The sequence below is a fragment of the Pseudorca crassidens genome, chromosome X, assembly GCF_039906515.1.
Source record: "Pseudorca crassidens isolate mPseCra1 chromosome X, mPseCra1.hap1, whole genome shotgun sequence".
Taxonomy (NCBI): domain Eukaryota; kingdom Metazoa; phylum Chordata; class Mammalia; order Artiodactyla; family Delphinidae; genus Pseudorca; species Pseudorca crassidens.
In genome coordinates this window covers 114,969,839-114,986,914 of record NC_090317.1, presented here as the reverse complement: position 1 = coordinate 114,986,914, position 17,076 = coordinate 114,969,839, and positions in this window count along the sequence as shown.

Sequence of the window (17,076 nt, the reverse complement as noted above, 5' to 3'; positions counted from 1 at the left end):
AGCTGTATGAAATGTACTGTGCCCTCTTATTTGGCTGAGAAATACATGCATTTGAAAATGTAGGGATGATTTCTAACCAGCTGTCTTAGCTTAGTTTCCCTAGAGCCTGTAGCCAGGATTAAGTGCCAATTCTGAATTGGCCAGGTACAAACCCAGGGCAGTGAGAGTGACGATACAGGAGGTAAGGCAGGGAGGAAGGGAAGCAATGCAAGGTGCTGTGTGACAGTGTTTTGCAATGAGCCACAAAGAAACAAAGAAGATCATTTGGCAGATGTGTCCACTTAGTCAGAATGTCTATGGATGTTTTTGCACAAGCTGTGTGGATAAACTGTGCCTTCAAACAGTTCATGGAAGGGAGGGTCGAGAATTTACGTGCAGGCTCCCTCCCATCTCCTGTTTCCCATTGGTTAGATTTTGCCCCAGAGGGAGTGAACTCCTCCACACTTCTAGGTTATATCCTCCTGATCCTTTGGTATCTAAGAAGATGCTCCGTCCCATGCCCTGGGGAGTGGCGTTCCATCCTAATCCAGTGTAGGAGTCAGAAACACCAGGCAGACGGCTGGTCACCGGGCTGCACGGCAGTGGCTAAGGCAAAGCAGCCACTATTCCTGAGGCAAGTAACTGATGGACCTCGGAAGGCAGAACCACACAGGCCTGAGAGGAACTGATGGGCCACGGAGGTGGCTGAGGCAGAGCAAGAAGTTGCGGACCCAGATGGCAGTGGTACCGAGGGATTCTGACTGTGCACAGAAATGGAGTATCATATAACCATTGATAAGCACTGTAAATCATACGCTTTTAAGTTCTAATATATTATGTGCAAAGACCATGAACTCCTTAAGGAAATGAGTGCTAGTTAACTTTGCATATGCAATAAGATAAGCAACTCAAATTTGATCTTGACCAGACAGATACTAAAGAATCTTTTCTTCAGTTCCAGGAGAGGTGATTTATCTAAGTCTGAACATTTACTAACGCTTAATCTAGGCTGATGCACTAGACCTGTACTTTTTCATTTTTAATGTGGTGAACTGTTATTATGAATTAGATCTTTCATCATGGAAACAGTAGCTTCCAATTCTTGAAGACAGCCAGTGAATGATTATTTAAATAGTGGTTCATCTATCAGTATAGATTGGATTCAGAGTGTGTGTGCCTGCATTTCTTTCCATCTCTCCACTGCTAACACAGTTTTCCATCTATTTTCCATCTCTGGCTTCTCATGAGGGCATCCATAGGACATCTACGGTGTCACATTGGTTTGGCCCTTTGTATCTGGAAAGTTGAAAAAGTTACTGACTGTTTCAAATAACAAAAGTATATTCTCTCTCATAGTCTCAGAGGTGAAATCTGAAAAGCAAAACATTTACAAAGTCATGATTTGATCTTTCGCATGAAGGAGTCTAAAGTTGATAATACGGTAGGGAATGCACTCCTATTGTTTTTATTTTCCCCTTCCTGAGTATTCTTCCAGCTCAGCTGTTGAGGGCATCCCTGATGCTCCCTGAGCAGGGATTTTAAGTGACTCCACAGCAGATTGTTCTCAGGCTGAATTGTGTGCAACAAATCTTGGGAATTTTCGTTCATAGCAAATAAATGCTACTCCTTTGGGGTCAAGAAAAAAAAAATCCCCACATTCACTTTTTAGAATATGTTCATTTCTCTTATAAATCAAGTTGGACCGAAATGGTTTAGGATTATGTTCTGACAAAATATGTTTCTGTGGACTTCTGCTCTGTAGTCTTAATGATCCCTGCAGAGTCTGACATTTATAGCAGTATTTTGCCCAGTGAAAAAGCAGCCAGTGTTTAGTGCTTTGATGACTGAAATTGGGCTGGGGCGAGGTGGGCGGAAGGCATTCAGATGTGCTAAGCGTCTCTATCTTAAAAACAACTCTATGTCTCCCTTTAAAAATCTCTTAATTTTTTTAAAAGGTTGAGCTCTAAAGTAACACTAACAGCCTTAGTCATGAAGCAGGGTTACTGCCGCCTCCTTCCATAAACCCTGACTTAGTGAACCCAAATGCTGGGAATTGCTTTGGCCTAGACTTAGAAGATAAAGAGGCCAGTGGCCATCAAACCAACTGACATCAGGGATTTAGTTAATAAAACAACTTCTAGGGAATGGCCCTGGGTCAGACCCATTAAGGCTGACTGTTCACATGCTTTTTCGCCTCTCCATCTCCATCTGAAGTATAGTCGCCTTTGCAGTGAGGACTTTAGGACACTATACAGCCTTCCGTTGATAAGGACTAACTCAGGTTTACTAAGGTGAAAAAGGAAAAGAACCAGTTTTAAAAGTTTGAACTGCAAATGGTGAAACAAAGTGGGTTTTCGGGTAAATTTTTAATTGTTTTCTGCAAACACTCAACTCCCAGAGCATTTTAGCTAATCAGAGTCTTGTTATTTGTATAAGTACCGTATGCTTTATTTGCACTCTTTTACGTATTAAACTCTTCCACCATGACAGATGAGGTCAACCTTCTGGCTGGCGAAACACTACCAATATTCCTTTGTAGCAGACTCCCGGAAGCTCTCTTCAAAACCATCACCCTGCTTTTAAGCCTCAAATTATGACCACTACTGCCATTAATGCAAGAATGATGATGTTATTACTTACGTCCTAAAGGAAAAAATATATGGGAAATGGAAGAAGGCAAAGGACATTGCTTATTTTTTTTTTTAAACACAGAATAAAGGAAGAATGAATTACCAGATAGTTCTTGCCTCTGCTGTGGCAATTCTGCCCCACCATCTGATATTAACATTCATGAAGAGATATCTGTAATTCTCTAGAGCCCAGGAGCAATATCCCTTTCCATTCAGGTAATCCATCACTCTGAAGGGTGGGCAGATAATAGGAACGTATGTTTCATTTATCGCTCCCTGCCAGTAGAGGAAATGACAGTCATATTGAAACTCTTTAATATCTTGCTTGACGTGCAGGAGCGGGTTCTTTGCTCAGGTTCCCATTCTGCCTAGCTCGCGGTCAGCATCCATCCTTTCTGAGCACAAGAAAGGGAGTGACCCTCTGAGCTATCTTGGGTTGGAGCTAAAACGAGTGTGTCTAGATCTGTGGTTATCAAGTGCTAGATGTGCGTGTGGTGGAAGGCTAGGTGGATGGGGACCTAGGTCGTATACAAGTATCTCAGACGTGGGAAATGCTGTATATTTTGCAAGATCACCGCCACCACCAAAGCTGAAAACTAGGAATCAAGTTTGAGCAGGTATTGTTATTGGAAAAAATTGTCTTCTCCATTGAATTTCTAGTAGTAACAAACCATGGGATGTTCAGAAGTATCTTCCCTCTTCCCCCCAGACAACTGCTATGTTATATGCAGACTACAGTGATTGTGTTTTCATTTAACTACATGCCCAGAGTCTTAGCGTTTCGTTCATTGTAGGAGTTAGACCCTGAATGATTAAAGTTAGAAATGTAATTACAGGGTCTCTGAATTACTGTAGTTCTTGTTACATGATGAAACTAGAGAAAGTGGTCTCTTTCCACCACTTTATTTGCTTCTCTTTCCCATTCATCTTTTGATATTCCCTGACTATAGTGTCATCAAACTGTTGGAAACTAGCCTTAACCATGTGGTTGTAGAAGAAATCCTTGGCAGGTAAGGAAGTGGAGGCTCAGGTAAAGTGGCCTATCCAAGGTGACTCAGTTAATAAGTGTCAGAAGTGGGATTCAACCTGAATTCTGTTTCCCTTCTAGGCACCTTGTTTTTCTGCTTCCATATACTGCTGCCAGAGGATACTTTATATAGTTAGTATTAAAAAAGTAATCATCTGTGAATTAATTAAGCTATCTACTAAACATGTATAGAGCTCCTTGCTAAGCACTGAGAATAAAATGAACAAGACATGGTTTTCCTGAGCCTTGGGAAACCACCTTCTAGCTAGCTAGGGCACCATTACCAATAACTACAACACACAGTAATATCACGAAGAGCTATAGGATCACGGAGAATAGAGCCCCTATCTCTGCCTGTGGAGTCTGGGAGGCTTCAAAGAGCGGTGACGTGTAAATTTGGCCTTGAAAAATAAATAGGAATTTCTGGTGAAATGAGTCTTTCCATTTAACTGTCTAGTGTGACCCTGAGCAAGCCAATTAAATTTCTCATTCTTAGTTCCCTCTGTCTTATGATTGTTATGAAGATGAAATAAGATGTGGAAGCACTCTGAAAACTTTCAGATGCTATTCCAGGAAGTATTTTCAAAAATTAGGCTCCCATTGATAAGAGGCGAGGCCTGATCCATTGGAAAAAATAGGATGCATACACTATTTCTAGAAAAACATTATTGTTTGGAAAATTCATAGTCTCCAGTACAGCTGATATGGGTAATTGCCAATTTTCTATAACATATAGATAGGCCTCTAAGCCACGCTCAGGTAATTTCTAGGAAAATGGCCTAGCAATCAGGAATGGACATCTGTACTAGCACGGAGTGGTTAAGGGCACACCTTATGCATAATTTTAGGCATCTGTTATAGGGGAAGGGCTTTGCTTTGGGCCTAACTCATAGAATGTACAGTTTTAGGGTAAACTCAGATCTGCCACTTTTACCTTCTTTTTATTGCCCAGAGTAATTGATAGGTAGTTAAAAAAAAAAAAAATCCGAAAAATGTCCCTGGGTCACATGAGTTAAGGATGTCAAAGATGAGAGAATGTTTTAATAATGGTAAAATGCAAAGATGGCGGGAGCTGAAGTAGGCTGTTTTGCAATCTCCATAAAGCAGAAAATATTAATTTAAAAGCTGACTTTTCATAAATCATGGGCAGTATCCAAACTTATGCTTTTCACGTTTGATAAATCAAATAATAAAGGAACACACTGTACCAGATTGTGTGTGTGTGTGTGTAGTTCTACTTAGTTATTTATAGTATGGGACTATGTCTTTGTATCTTTCTTCCGGGGGACTTCTTTTTTTGCATAAGCTTTGCATAATGTTAGCTTATTTATGATGAAGAACAAGCCCCATTACCAGTTAGCTATTGCTGCGTAATAAACTACTCCAAACTTAGTGGCTTAAAACAACATCTGTTTATTACTGCTTATTAATGTACGGGTTGGCTGGCTGATTTTTCTGAACTGAGCTAGGCTCCGTGGGACTTACTTAGGTTTCTGTGGTCAGCTTTGTGCCAGCTAAGAAAAAGTTGAGGTTATTTTGATTCTACAGGGATGATTAAAAGAGACAGATGTGCTAGGGTTGTATTTTTTCATTTTGGGGAGGAGCAAATTTCACCTTACATAAGTCAGAGGATGTGTGAGTGTGGTTAAATTTCTTAGTAAAGAGCAGGCATTTTCTTTGTTTCCGTACCCGCATCAGTGAACTAGAGCACAGCCTATGTGCACTGCTTTGAGAGGCTGCATCCTGACAAATGGCCTCATGAGATTGCCACACTATCTGATATCCTTTGAGGGGAAGCATTGTGGGGTTTTTTGGTCTGTTTTGTTGTTGTTGCTGCTGCTGTAAAAGGCAGTGCCTCTGAGAGAGTTTCCAAACTTAAGTGATTATCGATCATCAGTGCTGTAGGGTGTGAGCACTCTGGGAAACTTGGTGGGGAAAGAGGAGGACACTGAAAAGTTAAGGGGCCACAAGAAAGGAAGATACAAATGAAATTCAATCTGCTTTCACAGTTTTGCCCTAGGGCAGATCCTTAGTAGGCCCGGTCCACCCCTGTCAGCCTTAGACCAGTCCTGTTATAGAATTAAAATTAGGAAAGTGGTTAGGATGTCTCCTGAGACAAATTGGATGAATGTGATAGAGACTGGTGGAGAAAACATCATAGACAGAAGGATCCTGGAGGAAAGCAGAGGCTAGTTAATGCCTTAACTAGAGCACTAAGCTCTGGGAAAATTTGCAGTTCTATCTTCTTTTCTCTTCTTTTGAAAGGGAATTGAACGTTTAATGGGATAGGCTTGAGTATTATACAGAAAAAAGGAAATGGCTGCTTCTTGTAACCTCCTACCAAACCCCTCTGATTGTGATTTGGTTTCATAATTATATTAAACCAGGTTATAATCCCTTAAAAACTCAGCACTCTGTACCTACTAATAGTGCAATCAGTCTAAATGCCATTTATTGTTAGTTTAAAGCAGAAAACAATATTTGAAACCAATTTTCAGTCTCAATTCATGAAAAAAAATCCCATCACTCTATCTTATTTATAATAAGCTCATTCGGGTAGACCCAGGCACAGTATAAACAAGTGATGGAAAATCCCTAGGAGGTTTTGGCTCATACATTCTGAGCAGACATGCTCTGGAAAACACAGACATTCTCAGAAAACTGCAGTCTGCTGAAAATGCCAGGAGATTTCAGGAGACTGGACTCTTCATTAGGCCTTGGCATCTTTCGTCGTTTTTGCACAGGGAGTGGGTTAACAGTTTTTATCTGATCATCTGTATGTCCAACTTTTTTTTTTTTTCTGATTGTGTTTCAAATGGACAAGATCTAAGGGCATAAGAGACGAAATGTGCGCGGGGCTCAGGAATGTGGATGCTGCAAAGTGATCCAAATCGTGACCTATGAGAGCTCAGCTCACTCTTGGTGAGTTGAAAAGGGAGGCCAGGCGGCATGGAACGACAGCTCAACGATACAGTGGAGTAGTGGAGAGTGCAGAGGCTGTAAAGCTAGAGGGACCTGCCTGAGTTTTGGCTGTACTATTATAAGTTGTATAACCTCAGGCAAACTACTGAACCATTCTGAGCTTCAGTTCCCTTATGGGTAAAATGGAGAAAAGCGTATCTATCTGCAAATGTTGCCAGGATATTTGGCTTGTATAATATTAGTAAGCACACGGAACACAGTATTCTGCCCTTCTCTGCCCTTCCTTCTTTCCATGACCGCCTAGAGGGGTGGGATAGGGAGGGTGGGAGGGAGACGCAAGAGAGAAGGGATATGGGGGTATATGTATACATACAGCTGATTCACTTTGTTTTACAGCAGAAACTAACACACCATTGTAAAGCCATTATGCTCCAATAAAGCTGTTAAGAAAATGAATAAATATAATAAAATATATATTTTAAAAAGAAATACTTATTGAGCACTGTGCCGGATGCTGCCAGTGCCCTGTCCGTGTTCCCGTGGACCCCTTTATAATTTTTGTGCACAGGACTCCCGGTGTGGTTTTACTCCCAGCAGCCAGCATCTGTGTCTATTTGTCAAAGGGTTGCCCTCAAGCTCTCAGAACCCACTTTGCCTGAAGAACCAAAACGGCCTGGGAATTTACAGCCCCTTGTGGGCATCCCTTAAGCAATAATTGATAGACGAGAAGGCATAAATGTTCCAGTCATCATGCCCTCCACCAGGGACCACTCTGAAGTTAGACTTGTCTCCACAGGATCTCTTGTGGGATTGAGCCAGTCACCATCCTTGGGAGTCAGTGTCTTTTCCTTGCTTGGTCTCCTTCCCTTCTCAGTCCTGTTTCTCTAGTCCCCAATGGGTTTCCTGGGAACACTTCCTAATGACCCATTTCCACATGGATCCTTATCTCAGGCTCTGCTTATAGGAAGACCAGTCCAAGTGACGTTATGTACCTCATCCTGTTCTGGGTGCTGGGGTGCCACCATGAACGGGGCAGACAGTCTTAACTCTCGTGGAGTACACTCACATTTTACTACCTGGAAACACTGTAGTGAGAACCCATTAAATAGGTTCCCACAATAAAGGCTGTACTTTAGACATTCTGTACAATTCAACACTCCTCTGTAGGGGAAAGAATACAGGCTTTAGAGTTAGAACTTCTGAATCTGTGTCCTGACTTGTTCATGTATATTAGCTGTAAAACCTTGGGTAGCTGCACTTCACTCACTGAGCCTCCCTTTTTCCATTTACAGTGAATTTACTGACGTCTGCCCTGCTAAACTCACAGGGTTGCTGTAGGGCTGACTAGAGTAGAAATATAATATGTGAGAGCCTCGACAGCACGTAACCCCAAACTTAGTCATTATCTGGAGATACTCCATGAACAGTCAACAAGCAAGGGCCTTAAAAAATGGAAGTACATCGTGTCATTTTGTAGAACATGTTACGTATTTTATAAGGCACTGCTTTAAAAATTAACTTTAATGTTTTTATCCTTGCTGAATTAAACAAGCGTGATTTGATAGGGTCAGTGCGTCATAAGCTTGGTGTGGTCAAGAGGAAGAGCGGGCTAATACATAAAACAGGCAATGGTAGAGGTGACAGCAAAATGTAAACGCAACTCTTAGAGTTCTGCTAAGTGTAAAGCCTTGACAAAGCACAGAGTAATGAAGCAAGTCCCGTGAAGAAGCCCTGCCCCTGATATGTACCCTCCCCCAAACCCCCGCCTCCAGTGCCAGGGCATTAATAGCTGCCTCATGTAACTCCATCTTCTGCTGGACAGTTGCCAGTCCTCTTGTCTCCTGTGATTGTGCAGAAAGAGTCCCTTTGATGGGTTTCGTTTTGTTATTAGAGAACCAGGCTTAACGGTTTTGTAGGCCTCTCTGTGCCTGCATGGTATTGCTTCTGGAAGCTAAAGCCCTGAGATGCCTGATTCAGGTTTTCCAGAGTTAATTATGTCCACAGGTGATTTTGATGGGAAGATCCAAAGTGGTTTAAACTGAAAGGGGACATTTCCTGGAGGAATACAAGGGTGTGTGTGAGATGCTAAGGGCAAGGCATGCGCCTCATTAGGGACTGGAAACAGTACCTGGGAAGTCAACATATAAGTGAAGGCAGACCCCTCCCATCTGTACTCATTTCTCTCTTTGGGATCACACAGTCTTTTATACCTGCTAATCTCTGTTATTGGCTTCATATTTCTCTTACTCTTCAGGCTGGTTCTTCTGCTATGTTTATATATGGCACATCTGAGCTGCCTTTAAATGGTGGCCTTCAGTTGAGTTTACATCAGCTTACAAAATGACTGCCTACAGTTAGCTGTCTGGACCTTTCTGTGTCCCCATACCAAATGGTGAAAGACATTTTTCCTGCCAGTCTAGACTCTGAATTGGTATCCCTGAGTCAAATATCCACTTTTGGTCCAATCAGCTGGGGTCAATGAGTGGTGAGAGCAGAGCGCTGACATGGCTTCAGAGTCTCACCTCTCAGGGGAAGGAGAATTGTTAAAGAAGTGAAGCTCTCGGTGGGCACACATTCTGAAATAGATTTACTACAGTGATTCAGATGGATTCCCGGGCTTGCTTGCTATGTTTCTATCACCCACGTCTATTTAGCTCTCAGGGAAAAAAAAATCACCACAAACCAAGCAGCCGAAGACAAGTCTGACAGACCATCTGGACTCCACGAAATTTGACATCATTCTGGCTTGTCTTAAACCCATCCCTTCTTTTGAAACCTATAGTCTTTTGACAGTTTGCTCCCAAGCAGGAAGGACTATGTTTATCTAGGAAAGGGTACTATTTTACTTTTTCTAATATAGAGTCTGTGATTCTTCTTGCCTATTTTTCAAAGGGAGTAAACAATTTTTTTGTTGCATTAGCTTCTTGGAAAGGCCCATGAATTCTGGTGGGGGCATTCATTTCAGTGACGAGTTAGACACGCCCACACTGCTGTCAAGTATTTCATCAGCACTAAAATTGGGCCTTATTAAAGCCAAGACGGGACTTTGCTTTCTGCAATCTGATTCATGTTTTCTGGCCAAAGTAAAATAAGACCTTTTTGTTGAAAAGAGGTAGAGAATCTGCTTTTTTGTGGCTCCAACAGATCTTTCTAGTTTGTGTTCCCTCGTAAAGCCCTCTGGAGTGAAATGCTGCTTTCTTTCAAGCAAGAGGCACTTGCTGGAAGCTACAGGAAGTTATTGTCCTCTACCAGAATGCTTCCTCTTCAAAAGATGAATCCAATCTAAGAAGACACTCAAGTTCTTTTGTCTTCACAGAAGGAAGCCTATAGACCCCAAACCCCGAAGATTTGGTCATGGTAAAGAGTTTGGAAACGTTCAGGTGGACTGAGGTGTGGTTGGGCTGTGGGCAAGACCACTGAATCAGACGCCCACACAGCTCAGTTTTGGAGTGGAGAGACTTGCTTAATGCTAAACATATACCAAGGCTTTAAAGTACAATATCTTCCACCTCAGGCCAAGCCCAGATGTGGTAGAGGTCCTTTTTTGTGGCTTCACAAGGAATGTTAAACTCTGAATTAACATTTAAAAAGCATGGGGACTTTTTTTTTTTGATTTTAGCTATACTAGTGGGTATGTCGTGATCTCTCCCTGTGCTTTTGATTTGCATTTCCCTAGTGACAAATAATGTTGAACATTTTTTCATGTGCCTTTGGGTCATTTGGATATCTTCTGTGGAGAAATGTGTATTCAAATCACTGGGGACTCTTGCTCTTATTCCCAGGGAGGCAGATGTGTGGAGACCAGAGACGCACACCAGGTTTTGTGAAACGGGTCAGAACTGGGCTTCTCCTGCTCTAGCTTGCATGGAAGGTGGCATTCTTGTCAGTGAGTTGTTTCAGTTGTGGGCTGGACCTTTTCCACTTGCCATTGCAGGTTTCCTTTCTGCCCTTTTCCTAACCTGCTCTGTCCCAGCAGGCTGATTTTTATGGATTGCCTCTATGGGCTCTCTTACCCTTTGGCTTCTAGTTGCTTTTGGCCAATGTGAGGACCCAGTAAGAGCTAGGTGGGCAGAAGGAGAATGAGAATCTGGGTTTTTATTCCCTGAGCTCCCTCCCTGCCCAGTCATTGTGGGTTGGCTTCCTCCGCTGAAGGTAACAACTTTGTCAGGTGGCTGGTGCCCTTGCCTTTTCAGGCTTGAGTGGTAATGGCTCCCTGCGGTGCTATCCCCCGGAGTACTCGATTATCCACTGTTGGGCTTCCTGAAATAGACCTTTGTAAAATTCACCCCCATTTGAGTGTGCCTTTCTCTTTCCTGCCAGGAACCTGACTGATACAAGTAGGGATAGCCCTCACATTCTCCCATGGGTTTCTCTCCCTAGATCTACTTTTAGCTATCTAACCTGCTTTATGGTTAGACAAAAAAAAAAAAAAAAAGTGAACCAATTTTCAGGGATACTGAAAGGACGCTATGCAAAAAATAACCTCTATTCCTTACTTCTCTTATAATTGCTTTATTAGGAGATGAAATCTTTCATTCTATTTAGAGATAAGGTTTTAATTTAAAAGATGCCTGGGAGAGGCATCCCATTCAGTACTTTAAGAATAATTGAGAGGATTACAACTAGGGTCTAGACACTGAGAATACAAAGATCGTCTCTGATCTCTGAGTGTATAATGTAGGCCAATAACTGACAATAAATTCTTTCTCGATAGTACGTTTTGCTAGTGAAATAGGAAGGTTCTGGGCTTCTGATGACAGAGACAGGTTTAGGGAGAGTGGAAAGTGGGGCGGCTTATAGCTCCGAAAGAAAGACAGATAGGCTAATTATCTCTCTCTCCCTTTTCCTCCCTCCTTTATTCTAGAATCTTTGGATTCTTTTCAGAACTTGAAGGAACCTGGATGATAATTTACTCTAGGTCCCTCCTTAACAGATTGGAAAACTGAGCTTCAGAGATTAAGTGGCTTACCCAAGTCATACAACCGAGCCCTTGACCCCTAGCTTTTTCAAAAGGCTCTGATGAAATTTCACAGCACAGCTACTGAAGGACTGGACTGTGGCTGGGCTTGGAGATGTCCATGAAGGGGAAGGATCAAGAATGTCTGATAATGAAGAGGGAACTGGGTTAGAAAGAAAGGCAGATTTGGGTACTTCTCTGGGTGAGTCAGTGTAAGGGGAGAGGCTGTCATGTGCATCTTATTTAGGAAAAATGATGAGGAAAACAAAGCGTTCCTATTTAGTGTCTTGAACAGTACGTACTACGTCTTTTTGGAACTGGAAAAATTTTAACACAGGACTATCAGAATTTAGTTGGTACAGTTTCCCCAGAGCAGTCTTACTGACACGTAAGTGACGGAACTGGTATTTCAGATCCTTGCCAGGTAGCCCAGCTATTTAGATGTATACAAATTGAGTTCTGGTATCTGGCTCTATTTGGCCTCATTGACATAGGCCTTATCAACTAAATCTCTTTATAGCAGGCTCTCATCTTCAGTTATCCCTTGTCTATCTAACCTCAATATTCACATTAGTGGGGAAGGCTTTGGAGAGACGAGTGAGAAGCCGGCAGCCTTGAGATGGGACTCTCAGTGAAAGCCAAAAGCATGCAAAAGGAACGCTCCTAGAGTGACGCAACCTCACAGTGGGTGAACATAAGGTTGGGAGACAGGCCAGGTGAGATAATGTCTTGGATTAAGGCCACAGTGATAAGGGAAGGATGAGGCATGGCTTCCAGGTGGTCTGTTTATTGCTTTTAATTTTGTTTCAAGAGGATGTCTGTCCAAGAGAGGTGAATTTGGGGAGAAGAAGCCCCCTATTATGAATTTCAGTATTTTGCAGTGTTGAGATCACAGAAACCCAACTGATGGATTTACACTATACGCGTATAGATGTACATGTAGATATGTCACTGCTGTAGCGTTTTGCCAATTACAAGATGCATAGTTTATATGAAATTGTTTAGGTCATAGAACTTACAGGGGCATGATAACTGCTGTCTGAGCTTCCTCCCACTCTTTGGGAGGCTGCTCTGCTGATGAAAAGAAGTAAAACCTCACTCTGTAACCCAGCACCTCAGGAGACACACTGGGATGGGGTGACCATGGAGAATGACCTGGAAAAGGCTCAGGCATCTGGGCACTGATTTGACTGGAACATTTTTAGAGGACACGCACCCTGCAACTTGTCAAGGGTTCATGATTCCGTGTAATGAATCGTGTTACCTACTAGTAGGCAGGACTTGTGGAATTTCCATGAGTTACATAAAAAACTACTAATACTTCCAGGCTCTGACGTAGCCCAGCACTTAGCCTACTCCCACAGGACCCCAGGTTGGGAGACAGACCTACACATCCTATCCCCACCCCGATCTCCCAGCTTGGAGAGGTTCTGACCAAGGACCAAAAACACACGACCATTTTGTGCATTCATCACCAGGTGCCGTGACATCCTTAGGAATGCATGATTTTCAACTTTTATGGCTGTCTCCTTAAATGGGCTCTTAATCTCCATAGTCCTTGAATTGTGACAGGCTTTCAAAAGAAGAGATCCCCAAACCAATGGCTTGAGCACTGACAGTTTGAAAGGAGTTGCTGAGTTGCAGCCATTAGTTCCCTAGCAGGAAACTGGCAGGCAGCCATCACACCCAGCCCCACATTCACAGCAAATGTAGGCTGTCAGGGGGAGACGAGGGAAACACTGTTCTTTGTAGGGCCTGGGATTTCTTTATGTGGTAAAGCCTGATAGGACCTGCGAAATGGATGACGGGTGGGTCTGAGATTCTGGTCTTAAAATCTTGAGAAACAGATATGCTAACGGAGGCATTGACTTCGGAGTCATTTCACAGTCATTGCGCCTTAGTTTTCTTCTCTGCCATTACCATTTCATGGCTGTTCTGAGTTCCCACCTTTGGTCAAGTGATTCAATGGTTTCCTACTTGCTGAAAACAAAAATGTAATTTTGGAGACAGTGCCCTTTCCTGATTGAATGATGGCATCCTTTTCATTGGGTTGGATTTTCAAACTTTTCTTTGTTCCCATGTATCACCCCATCTCTGTTGACTTTGCCTTCTAAATTAATCCCTCTGCTGGTGTGACTTAGCCTCTTATTGCTAACTCCTCTCCCTATAGCACCGCATCTGTTTGAATTTCCTAGTGTCACTCATTGCTTAAGGAACAGAGGAAATGGAAATGACTGCTTACAGCTATTTTCATTCCCTTCTCCTGCACGATAATTCTACCAAGGGGGCCTTTTGAGAAGGGGCTTTGGCCTATTCAAAAGCACACAGTATTCACAGACAGGTACAAAGTTGGCCCCCAGTATGTAATCTTTGAAATTATTCTTTGCATTCAACTCTAGCCAGTGATCTGGAGATTTCTCAGGCCATTTAAATGAAGCCAGCTCCTCCTTGGGATCTGGTCTTAACCAAATGCTCAGAGTTGCTATTCCTGTTCAGTTGATTCGGTTTCTTCCACTGAAGTCTCAGCAGGAGCTTTAAGTTGCCTTTCCAAGCCTTCTCATGCCTCCTTGCAACCTTGGGCAAGTCACTACTGGAACATTCCCAGAGGCTGGGGCCTTGCAATCTGCAAAGCAGCCATCTACCTGCACCCTAACCTTCCATGTTAGCAGATCTATTATTTTGTTGTAAGGTCACGTGGCAACGTGGAGCCTATTGTTCTCAACTATACAAAGGAGGAGGCCTGAGGAGGCTTAGGTTCTAGTATCTACATTGCTGCTGAGCAGCTGGGTGAGCCTGAGCAAGTGGCTTCTCTCCATCCTCAGTTTCCTCGTCTGTAAAATGACGTGGCTGGGTGAGTGATAAAATTCTATATTTTGGAATCATTCTTCCTCATAAATTTCTACATGGAATTTATTTTCTTTAGTTGTAAAACAGACCATATTTCTAAACTTTTGGTCCTCACTTTATTACCGCCCACTCTTTTTCCTATTGTCTTAATTTTCTTTTTTAGATAACATGTCTTCCCATTTAAATTAGAAAAATTTTAATCTAGGATTTATTAATATATTACTGTTTGAGTATAATAGCATTCAAACTATTGTTAGTAGTCATAAAATTTTTTCAAATTTCCTTCTTTTAGTTTTACTATGTTAATAGATTTTTATTGCAGTGTACTGTAACATGCATGTAGAAGAGCATAGAGCTCAGTGAATTGTCACCAAGTGAATTCCACGTAACCCCTATATGAATGTCGTTAAGTTTTGAGATTCACGGATGTTATGTGGGGAACTGTAATAACTGAGAATCAACATATTCGCATTGCTGTAGAGCAGTTTAGCTTTTCAGTGGTTTTCTTCAACTAGCATAGAAATTTCAGCTGTGTTCTTACACCATATAAATGCTGATGATGTTTTTCTATGGGGAAAGAGTATATATGCTAGAAATTATAACACTGGAATGGTATAAGATTTTCTAACTTTCTTCCACCTATGGCCATGGCAATCACTGGAAATGCTGGAGAGCTTGGCGCTTAAAAGGGCTACCAGACTGTTCTCTCGATATTTCAGAGGATCTCAGAGTCTCCTCGTATAATAAGGAAACCTTACTCCATTTCACTGAGCAAAGTACCTACAACATATAAGCTTCAGTGCATATTGTGTTTTCAGTGTTCTTTTGAAAATTCAGATGTGGAAGCACGTAATCAACAGACAAGGATCAAGAGATCAAATAGCTCCGGGAACACAAGAAGGAAGCAGCAATGTAGTGGCTGGCTCCTCTGGAAGGCCAAGCAAAGAGAAAGCCCAGGCTCAATCTGAATTCAAGTTTGGCCATGCCAATGATAGACAGCTGGTTGATACTTCTTTGAAAAGATAGGTGGTTGATACTTCTAGGGAAAGAGATTTCAATACAATCAAACACTTTCTCTTTGTCAAGATTATGAATTTTAGTGAGAGATTAGATGCCACTCTGAGATGGGCATTAAAAATACTCATCTGGGGAATTACTGATGTGAAAAATGTGAAAGTCCCAAGTTGGAGTATAATGTCCGACTGTTTCTCTCACATGCCCCAATTTCTCCTATACGTATTGACAAAGAGATGCCCTAGAATTTTTTAGCGCTTTTTCACCTTTCTGCTAAGGGTCAGTGAGTTGTAACTTTCTTCCTTTAGTATTTTCATCAATGTCCAAAGTGAATCGAAAAGGCAGATGCACTCTCTTTAGATAAAAAGTGCCTGGATATTTTCTTACTCTTTCCTGGTTATGAACAAAGAGTTTTCCTCTTACTCATTTCCTTATTACCCATCAGGATGTACGGTGGAGGCAGCATATTTATCCAATGTGGAATAAGTGGATAACCCAGAATCCTTTTAAAATGTCATATGTTTAAAAGAAATGTCAGCAGTTCCATGTCCTTCAGGGTTCATCTGTCTAGCATTTGAGGGGGACACTTAATGAGTCTGTTGAGGCTAATGTGAGTTGGGGCCATCTGTGCCATAGATAAGTGAATGCTGCAGGCTTAGAAGGGGTTTCCAAAAGCTGATCTTAAAATTTGTTTTTAGCAAGTGGACATTGGAAGCATGATTATGGCTTTGGTATTCTACAGTGGGGCACTACCCTGGAGCTGTGAAGCAGGATATGGGGAGAACGATTGACTTATTTGCTAAGAAAAAAGTGGGACAGAAGAGGGGCTATTAGGATTTTGAAAGTTAGTGTTTGGCTCAGTTTAAGGCCTAGGTTGCAGCAAATCCTGTGTTTGTCATTACTATAAATAGTCATCTCTTCCTCCCTTTTCCTATTTCCTTTAACACAATTTTTGAGATTTATTTTTAGGTGATAGGCACTATTTTCTACTACTGTTATTACTACTCTTACTATTAATAACAAATGTGTAATGAATGCTTCATATATGTCAGGCACTGTTTTAAGTACTTTACATATATTATTCTACAGAGTACTCAAAATAACCTGATGAGACAGGTATTATTATTATGTCCAATTTATAAACGAGGAAAGTGAGGCTTGGAGATGTTAGATAACTTGCCCAATAACACCAGCTAGTAAGTGGTAGAGACAGTATTTGAACCCTAGGCAATCTTACGGCAAAGCTAACAGTATTAACTACTAAACTGTTTATTTCATGAGTGTGACTTTTAAGGATTGTTTTCAAGTGAATGTATATTTAAACTAATCTTAATTTGCGGCCTCAAATACACTCTTATGGACTCTACTTATTTATTCATTGCCTTACATGTCACTGAAGAACCGCTTCCCAGTTAGCCCCCTACCAAACCAAGAATCTAAGAAGTATCATTATGTGTAAAGCACTTTATCAGCTGCCAGTGATATCAAAAAGAAATAGGTCTGTCCTCTGTTGACTAGGTAATTATGATGTGTACAACAAAAAACTTTGAAGTCAATGTGTTAAGGTCAATGAGGTGTAGAGGTAAAATCAGCAAACTGAGAAGGAAGTAGCATTTAGGTTGAAAATTAAGAGTGGCTAGGAATTTGACGTGAAAAGAAATGGGGTTCACTTTATTATATATGGAGGCATATCATTACAG